Source organism: Pristiophorus japonicus, chromosome 7, assembly GCF_044704955.1.
Source record: "Pristiophorus japonicus isolate sPriJap1 chromosome 7, sPriJap1.hap1, whole genome shotgun sequence".
In the NCBI taxonomy this organism is placed as follows: Eukaryota; Metazoa; Chordata; class Chondrichthyes; family Pristiophoridae; genus Pristiophorus; species Pristiophorus japonicus.
In genome coordinates, this window is record NC_091983.1 from 71,977,950 (window position 1) to 71,988,508 (window position 10,559).

General features: G+C 41.6%; 1 long non-coding RNA gene across 1 annotated transcript; it reads left to right on the forward strand.

Annotated features, from left to right (window-relative positions):
- Nucleotides 1-2,775: 2,775 nt before the first annotated feature.
- On the forward strand, nucleotides 2,776-10,539 carry LOC139266787 (uncharacterized). Its single transcript, XR_011593771.1, has 3 exons — nucleotides 2,776-2,830; nucleotides 8,603-8,695; nucleotides 10,409-10,539. It is a non-coding gene; the product is annotated as an uncharacterized lncRNA (long non-coding RNA).
- The last annotated feature ends 20 nt before the right edge of the window (nucleotides 10,540-10,559 follow it).

Genomic DNA, 10,559 nt, shown 5'->3' on the forward strand with positions numbered 1-10,559 from the left:
ATGGAGAATGAAACAGTTAATTCAGAGACCATGGTCCAGAACTTAAAGAAGGCTAACTTTGAAGGTATGAGGCGTGAATTGGCTAGGATAGATTGGCGAATGATACTGAAGGGGTTGACTGTGGATGGGCAATGGCAGACATTTAGAGACTGCATGGATGAACTACAACAATTGTACATTCCTGTCTGTCGTAAAAGTAAAAAAGGGAAGGTGGCTCAACCGTGGCTATCAAGGGAAATCAGGGATAGCGTTAAAGCCAAGGAAGTGGCATACTAATTGGCCAGAAATAGCAGAGAACCCGGGGACTGGGAGAAATTTAGAACTCAGCAGAGGAGGACAAAGGGTTTGATTAGGGCAGGGAAAATGGAGTACGAGAAGAAGCTTGCAGGGAACATTAAGACGGATTGCAAAAGTTTCTATAGATATGTAAAGAGAAAAAGGTTAGTAAAGACAAACGTAGGTCCCCTGCAGTCAGAATCAGGGGAAGTCATAACGGGGAACAAAGAAATGGCGGACCAATTGAACAAGTACTTTGGTTCGGTATTCACTGAGGAGGACACAAACAACCTTCCGGATATAAAAGGGGTCGGAGGGTCTAGTAAGGAGGAGGAACTGAGGGAAATCCTTATTAGTCGGGAAATTGTGTTGGGGAAATTGATGGGATTGAAGGCCGATAAATCCCCAGGGCCTGATGGACTGCATCCCAGAGTACTTAAGGAGGTGGCCTTGGAAATAGTGGATGCATTGACAGTCATTTTCCAACATTCCATTGACTCTGGATCAGTTCCTATGGAGTGGAGGGTAGCCAATGTAACCCCACTTTTTAAAAAAGGAGGGAGAGAGAAAACAGGGTATTACAGACTGGTCAGCCTGACATCGGTAGTGGGTAAAATGATGGAATCAATTATTAAGGATGTCATCGCAGTGCATTTGGAAAGAGGTAATATGATAGGTCCAAGTCAGCATGGATTTGTGAAAGGGAAATCATGCTTGACAAATCTTCTGGAATTTTTTGAGGATGTTTCCAGTAGAGTGGACAAGGGAGAACCAGTTGATGTGGTATATTTGGACTTTCAGAAGGCTTTCGACAAGGTCCCACACAAGAGATTAATGTGCAAAGTTAAAGCACATGGGATTGGGGGTAGTGTGCTGACATGGATTGAGAACTGGTTGTCAGACAGGAAGCAAAGAGTAGGAGTAAATGGGGACTTTTCAGAATGGCAGGCAGTGACTAGTGGGGTACCGCAAGGTTCTGTGCTGGGGCCCCAGTTGTTTACACTGTACATTAATGATTTAGACGAGGGGATTAAATGTAGTATCTCCAAATTTGCAGATGACACTAAGTTGGGTGGCAGTGTGAGCTGCAAGGAGGATTCTATGAGGCTGCAGAGCGACTTGGATAGGTTAGGTGAGTGGGCAAATGCATGGCAGATGAAGTATAATGTGGATAAATGTGAGGTCATCCACTTTGGTGGTAAAAACAGAGAGACAGACTATTATCTGAATGGTGACAGATTAGGAAAAGGGCAGGTGCAAAGAGACCTGGGTGTCATGGTACATCAGTCATTGAAGGTTGGCATGCAGGTACAGCAGGCGGTTAAGAAAGCAAATGGCATGTTGGCCTTCATAGCGAGGGGATTTGAGTACAAGGGCAGGGAGGTGTTGCTACAATTGTACAGGGCCTTGGTGAGGCCACACCTGGAGTATTGTGTACAGTTTTGGTCTCCTAACCTGAGGAAGGACATTCTTGCTATTGAGGGAGTGCAGCGAAGGTTCACCAGACTGATTCCCGGGATGGCGGGACTGACCTATCAAGAAAGACTGGATCAACTGGGCTTGTATTCACTGGAGTTCAGAAGAATGAGAGGGGACCTCATAGAAACGTTTAAAATTCTGACGGGGTTAGACAGGTTAGATGCAGGAAGAATGTTCCCAATGTTGGGGAAGTCCAGAACCAGGGGACACAGTCTAAGGATAAGGGGGAAGCCATTTAGGACCGAGATGAGGAGGAATTTCTTCACCCAGAGAGTGGTGAACCTGTGGAATTCTCTACCACAGAAAGTTGTTGAGGCCAATTCACTAAATATATTCAAAAAGGAGTTAGATGAAGTCCTTACTACTAGGGGAATCAAGGGGTATGGTGAGAAAGCAGGAATGGGGTACTGAAGTTGCATGTTCAGCCATGAACTCATTGAATGGCGGTGCAGGCTAGAAGGGCCGAATGGCCTACTCCTGCACCTATTTTCTATGTCTATATTTTCTATGCCTGTTGCAGTGCAGTGTGGCTGGTGCCCCCCTCCCTCGAGCTGGTTCCTAAAAAACATTTGTTGGAAATTTCCCAAAATATCACATTAGCCTATTCAACTGAATGCCTTGGAGGACATTCATAGACAGGAATCAGAACATATTTAGATTTAGTCAGAACAGATGATTTTTTTTAATGGATTGAAAAACACATTCTGGAGCTCCCTTTAGTTGTTATGTACAAAGATCAACTTGCTTGATTTTAGCAACAGGTTTGGTGGTCTGGAAACTTGAATGGGGAAACAAGTTGAAAGGCAGAGGGGAATAAGACTCAAAGTACAGCAATACCACAGTGGGATTAAAGCAAACAAATGTAATCCAGAGCTCTTTGTGAAGGCTATCCAAATTAAGCGTGAAGAAATGTTACTCTATTACACTGCCTTTGGAACCACAAAATGCTGCAGAAAAATTACAAACTTTTGAAGATCAAATCGTTTTTCTTAACTTGTTGGCCATATGTCTAATTTGTAGGCCTCAAGGTGTTCACCTGAAGCACAGTTTAAGAGAAATGAGGAAGTAAAAGATGGTAAGAAATAAAATCCTTCTGCAATTTTATATTGTCTAGTGATTAAAGTTATGTGATAAAACTTACAATAACTCCATGTTGTCTTAATGTCAGTATATCAATGTTTTATAAACAAATCACTATAAATGGATTATTATAATGTTGTTTCTGACATTTCCCCAGAGTTTCCATAGATTTTCTGCTAAGTTTACAGCGAACGATCAGCAGAACGCCCAGGGAGATTCTACCCCATAAATTGTACATTGATTGTGATCCAGTACCTGGCATCATACTTCACACTGAAACTTGATATAAACCTGTGCCTTCTTGGACATTAGTGAGTAATTAATTTACATAATGGATAACCTGAAAAAAAATGAGGAGAGACTGGCTCAGTACTATACAGTTTGCTCTTTCAGAATTCTAATATAAGTGGATAGAGTACGAGAGGTTGCGACCCATAGTAGAGGATTAGGCTCATTTGGGCCTTTCCCTAAACATTCTTATTCCACATGTAGGGAAATCTTTATCAAATGTTAATTTGTTTCCAAATGAATCACTTGAAAATTTACATTCTGAATCCCACTCAAGTGTACATTCAATTGCCCCTTTCAAGCAATATATTTTGCAAAACTAATAATATATTTTCTATGGCTACACCATCTAGATCTAACTGTGGACATTAACAGAAAGCAGAGTGATTATTGAAGTCAAGCAGGAAGTGTTTGTAAAAGGGCACTGGCTAGTGATGGAGGTCAGCTAGACTTCAATTAAATTAATAAATTCAAGGTCATCTCATCTGTGTGCCAAACTGCATTGTCTGTATAATATCTATCGTTTCATTCTTTTGTCGATTTTAATATTTCAGATAACAATCCTGTGCAGATCAAATACTCTGCGAATTTCACGTTTGATGGAGCTTGCTGCTGGTTATTTATACAAATTTATTTTCCAATGCTAAATTAAACATTGCACTGAATATCAGTCAAATTAACATCATTATGTGGACGTACAATCTTGATGTCCATGGGCTGATTTTACCTCCAGGGTGGCCAATGGCTGGGGCATGCCAGCCGGCTGCACCATAGTGTTGGTAGGTGGCTCGCTCCATATTGAGGACTGACCCTGATTACCATGACACTGACCAGCTGCAGGCACCAAAAGGGTGCAATGTCGGGTGGCCCAAATAGCTGGCCCAGCAATCACCAGGGTAAGTCTGGCTGTGGCTGATCACAGAGAGGTGAGGGTTCGGCTAGGGTGGAGCCTGTCACGGCAACAGCCCAAACCATTCTTGTGGAAGTCGGAGGAGCATTCCCCATGGACCCACAGAAATCATACGACAATTTACTTAATTGGCTGTACTGCCAGGTAAAATTGGACAGAGGTTGCACGGCGCACACTCCAACCAGTTGTCTCCCAAAATAGTACATCACAGCAGCCCAAATCTGAATATGTAAAGAGCCCTACTATCTGAAACAAGTGGGCAATCCAGCCGCCCAATGGTATGCCCCATTCTGGATGACCTTGGCTGGATTGGGAGTGGAAATAAATAAATAAAAACTTACAGTTATATAGCACCTTTCACGACCTTATGACATCTCAAAGCACTTTACTGCCAATGAAGTACTTTTGAAGTGTGTGATATCTTTACAGTGACCGCTAACAAGTACACACTGCAAAATGGCTCCTTAACAGAAACTGCCATCATGTGACTTTGCCTAATATGACTTATTTTTAATACATCAGGTGGAGCTCTCTAACACTTCTCCCTCCTTATTGAAGAAGTAATCATAACAAAATAATCATTATACATAACTTGCATGGTATACACAACAAAAGGCATGAACTTATTTTTCTATATTTACAAATCAAACTTAACCACTGATTTTCTGTTTCGAAGAGGATACCTTCGTTCTTGAACAGAACTTTCCAATCTTGTTTTAGGACGTGGATTCATTCTAGAGGAGTGTTTTTCTCCAAGGGCTGACCTTGATCTACATTTGGTGTCTCTACAACTTCAGACTGTTTATTGCCTGACTCGGACTTAAATTCTGACTTTCTCTTGGACTTGTTTCTAGTACATCTGATGTAGGATTTGCTACTGATACTCTACTTGTAACAAGACTGTCTGACTCATCAGAAATAATTGAATCATTCCAACTTTCAACCCCTTTCTCATCTTTAGGTAAAATATGATCAATGTAAACAAACCTAACCTTTCCATGATCAAACATCTTGACCAAATATGTGTGAGGGCCACATACCTTCACTACTCTTCCTGGTAACCACTTTAACCATTTTGGTGATGGCTCCTCACTCTAACCTTCTGATTTAATTTCACACCTCTCTCTTACTCTACCTCTATGATGACGCTCTTTCTGTCTTTATTGTGCCAAATTTGGCTTTAACAACAAGAATCTGGTTTGTAGCTGTTGTTTGAGAAACAACACTGCTGGTGTTCTACCAGTAGTTGTATGAGGGGTATTGCAATAAGTAATCATGGAATTTGCTAGTTTGTCGTCCAATGACAACTGTTATTTCCTTGGATTTGGATACAACATTTGCTTGATGAGGGCACATTTTACAATTTGTACTGTGCGCTCTGCTGCACCATTTGAAGCAGGATGGTACGGTGGAATTTTGGCATGTTTCACACTGTTTCTGCTCATGAACTGTGCAAGTTCTTCTGAACAAAATTGAGGCCTATTATCAGACACAATTTCTTCTGGAAGGCCACATGAAGAAAACAATCTTCGCAACTTGTCTAGTGTTTTACTTGTTGTTATTTTCCGCATCAGAAACACCTCTACCCACTTCAAATGACTATCTATCACTATGAACAATTGTTGTCCTTCTTGTTCAGCAAAATCTACATGTAGCCTTTGCCATACCCTGGAAGGCTATTTCCATGGCTGTAATGCAACTGATAATGGTTTCCTGTTCACCGATTGACATATTGTACATTGACTGATGATGTACTCTATATCTTTATTTAAACCTGGCCACCATAAGTAACTATGTGCAAAGCTCTTGGTCAAGCACATTCCCAGGTGTTGGTCATGAAGATCACTTAAAAATTTGGACCTGAACTTATTTGGAATAATACTCTTGCTCCCCACATGATACAATCTTTATCCACTGACAATACATTCCTATGAACGAAGTATGGATGAATATCTTCCTCCGATACCTGGTTTGGCCATCCATTTGCTATGTAATCATACATCATTGACATAACTGGGTCATGTTCGGATGCTGTTTGATGTTGATTACATCATCTTTCATTGCAAATTTTGTTTCCACATAAAAAATCTCATTCCAATCCAGGTTCAGTGATCCCAACCAATTTCTACCTATCAAGTCAGACTTGTCTCCTGCCACTACTATGAGAGGCAAGCTCTGAAACAGATCCCTGTATTTCATCAGTATGTTGATACTTCCTACAACAGGAACTTGCTCTCCTGAGTAGCCTCTATCTTCGATTTCTCCAGTCGAAAATCATGCAACTGGTCACAATATAGCAATTCCGGTACTACGCTCACAGATTCACGTCGATTTCCATGGGTATCCTGGTTCTTGCAATGTCTACTTGGATGACAATACATTGTGAATCGCTGTTAAATACCTTTGTGCTCCTGATGACGTGTATCTCCAGAACCTCCTCATCCTGTTGCTTCTCTTCAATACTATGTAGTGTCTGGCAATTTCTACTTCCAGCATTGAAAGTCGGTTTACTCTTCAATCGGCACGCCTTCATAAGATGCCCAGTTTTCATGCAGCAGAAACACTCTACCTTCACATATGGACAGCTTTGAGCAGTGTGTTGTCCCAGGCACTGATAGCATGACTTGAATTCACTGTTACCTTGGCCAGTTTCTGAGGCCTTCGGGTCCAAGTGCCTTTTACTTTCAGCCTGCAGGCGATTCACCTCGGTTGTCTGACAACTGGAAATGGGGCAAAATTCTCAGAAGTATTGGTTGGCCATATCCATCGACATAGCAGTCTGACATGCTAAATCAGTAGTTAAGTTAGGGGTTGTCAACAATTTCCCTCTGATTGCTTCATTTTTCAACCCACAAACAAAGCCGTCACATAATGCTTGGTCATGAAAGTTTACGAAATGACAGTGAATGGATAGCTAATTGATTTTGTGTCAGCAATTTCCAGGGGCTCGGGACTATAGTGCTGCTCTAATTTGGTTAGAATCTCCATCAGTGGCATGTCCTTTGGCTTGACAGGAACAAGCACATTTTTCAAGATTTCATACATCTCGGGGCCTGCTTAAGTCAAGAAATAAACTGTTTCCTTCCTAAAATCATTCGGTTATGGCTTTCATCATCGGGGACTTTGATGATATTATTCGCAGTGAAAAACATGTCTAGCCGCTCCACATATGCTCTGAAAGTTTCTCGGTTGTGATGGAACTCACCCAAGTGGCCTATTATTCCCAAGGCTGAAGCTATCTGAACTCTGGCAACGTCGACAATTAAGCCAAATATGCTTGAAATTTACCTTCGATTTTTTAGCTATTCTGCAAAACAAAGCACCTCTCAAAGTCTCTCTGTCGGTTGGCAGGATTATCCACCAACAAAAATTTTAGCTAGGGAATCCAAATATTCTATCCTCGTCACCAACTGTGATATCTTTACAGAGACCACTAACAAACACACACTACAAAATGGCACCTTAACAGAAACTGTCATCATGTAACTTTTCCACATGACTGTTTATTATTAATACATAGAAACATAGAAACATAGAAAAATAGGTGCAGGAGTAGGCCATTCGGCCCTTCTAGCCTGCACCGCCATTCAATGAGTTCATGGCTGAACATGCCTTCCTGCTTTCTCGCCATACCCCTTGATCCCCCTAGTAGTAAGGACTTCATCTAACTCCCTTTTGAATATATTTAGTGAACTGGCCTCAACAACTTTCTGTGGTAGAGAATTACACAGGTTCACCACTCTCTGGGTGAAGAAGTTTCTCCTCATCTCGGTCCTAAATGGCTTACCCCTTATCCTTAGACTGTGACCCCTGGTTCTGGACTTCCCCAACATTGGGAACATTCTTCCTGCATCTAACCTAATACATCATAGGTGGAGCTCTATAACACAGTGTAGTCACTGTTGTACTGGAGGAATCGGGGAAGCCAATTTGTACGCTGCAAGCTCCCACAAACAGCAATGCAATAATGACCAGATCATCTGTTTTTATAATGTTGATTGAGGGATAAATATTGTCCAGGACATCAGGAATAACTCCCCTGCTCTTCTTCCAAATTGCGCCTGAGGATCTTTTACATCCACCTTTGAGAGCAAACTTGCCTTGCTTTAATATCTCATCTGAAAGATGGCACCTCCGACAGTGCAGCTCTCCCTCAGTATTGTACTGGAGTTTCAGCCTAGATATTTGCGCTCAAGTCTCTGGAGTGGAATTTGAACCCACAACCTTCTGACTCAGGCGAGGGTGCTACCCACTGAGCAAGGGCTGACATTACAGGGAATAGGATGCTAAGTTTGTACCTGCAATTGTTGGGGCACTACTGCCCTGATTCTGTCTGATAGAGCCAGTGAAAATTTAATTCCAACCCCCCCCGCACCCTGTCCCCATTTCACTCAGCAAGAGTTGCCATTTAGTGTAATGTTCTGAATGCTGTGTTACTGGTAGTAACATACAATGTAACATTCTAGGATATAAGTTTGGAATAGTTGAGATTCTTAAGCCAACAATTGATATCTTTGTGGAATATTTAGAATTTTTAACTTATTGTTTTTGTACACTTTAATATTTCAGGATGTGAACAAATTAACTACTGCATGAAATATATGGCAGATCAATTGAAGAACTGTACAGTCTGTTTACCCGAATCCATCCACATGTGTAAAGGTTGGTTATATCTACTGCTATGTAAAAGCAAAATTTATTATAATTTGTTGAGAAACCACTTTATTTTCTCTACCATTCATTACTATGTGTAAAATGTCACCTTGAGGCGATAATCTTGAATAACTCCAACTAACTTCTGATTGGATGCTCCAACTCATCACTGGCAGTAAGGTAAGATGTAATCACTATTAAAATGTGAAAACATTTTGCTGTTACATCATTACATAAGAGATGAAATTTACCATTTTCGGGGTTCCAGACTGGGCGGTCCTGGTGGAGGAGGCTCAGAGGAGGAGGGATGTCCTGTACCCGCAGGAGGGATAGAATTCACCTCGCTCTCCTGTCCCTCCTGTCCTTCTCTCCTGTATCAGCTGGTGCTGTTCTGCCTGGACTCATGTCCTCCTCCCATTCTTCCTGCAGACCAAGGGAAACCTGTCACTAGATGCCGATGACAAGCACTCCCTTTCTCCTGGTCACCCCTATAGGTGTCCAATAAGGTAAAGTAGCAGAGCACTTACTCTTTTTTGGTGAAGCCCTGAGATAATTTCTGGAATAAATTTTGATTGAGAATTTGTGAAGCCTTGATAACATGTCCCAGAATGTCTCTCGATGTGCTTCAGAGATCCTCTTCACATCTCCAGCAGCAAGTGAAAGGTGATATACCTTTTAGTAGCACTCAAAATCTTCTGCGATGACTAGTTTACTCCCAATCAATTGGTTGCTGTTAGGAGACGACATTAGTTCAAGTGTTAGCCTCATTAATGAGTGCTAGCAGGCAATTCAAGTGGCAATCAGTTGCTTAACAATCTTCCAGGCGGCCGTTTCTAGCGCATGCTTCAACTCCTTTACCAAGGTGGCGTCCTGCCCTAAAAGTGGCCTAAACTAGAGTTTCAGTTTAAGGCCCCATCTTGGCCACCTACAAGACTCTTTAGTGCCTAAAGTATCTGGGGAAAATCGCCCCAGCAACTCCCATAGGAAATTATTGCACTTGGCCATGCCCCATCCAGAGAGCAAGAAAAGGCTTTGCTCCCCCAAACAAGATCACAGGAACTCCTGCACAAGTTAGGGACAGAGTGAAGTTTGTGGTTGTTCTGGCAGACTCCATCCAAAGCAAATGTTGGCAGTTTTTATCCTCAAATGTTTGCCCCACAGAAAGACACTTCAGTTTAAAAGGATGTTGCATCTCTTTAAGTAGCTGCAGCAGGCATTATATTCTGTTCCCAAACTGTGAGCTCTTATCAACTGGCCAATTCCCTGAATGGAGCTCGCTTGGAAATTGGAAATTAACACGGGAACGGCTGTGCACACCTCAGGTGGGTTCCAAGTCCACTGAGAACCGTTCCCACAGCCGGAGCATGGCCAACAGATAATCAATCCACTCCTTAAAGAATTTGTAGTGCCCAAATTTGCAGAGGAATATCCAGTGATGATTATTTTGTTCCAGAGCTTTTAAACCATACAGTATGACATTTAAACATTAGCATAGTAACAATGCTCCCTGAAGTCAACTCAATATGATTGATATTGTATTTTTGAAAGTGAAATAAGTAATATGTTTCATTTATAGGAATAAAATAAATCAGGCAAATAACATAACTTCTGGTTTCATAAAACATTTTCACACCTCAGACAGGTGTCTTGGAGCCCACATTACTGTTTACTCATTTTTGACATTCAGACAATAACTGTGTGAATGCTGTTTACTTTAACCAGGTAACTGCAGTCTATGTAATAATGACCCTTCCTATGGGATAGTTAAGATAGGAAAAACAGCAACCATAAGTTGTCCAAATAATCAGAATGGAATGTTGAGAAAAACTTGCTACTCAAATGGAACGTATGGTGCAGAAGAAGATTATTGTAT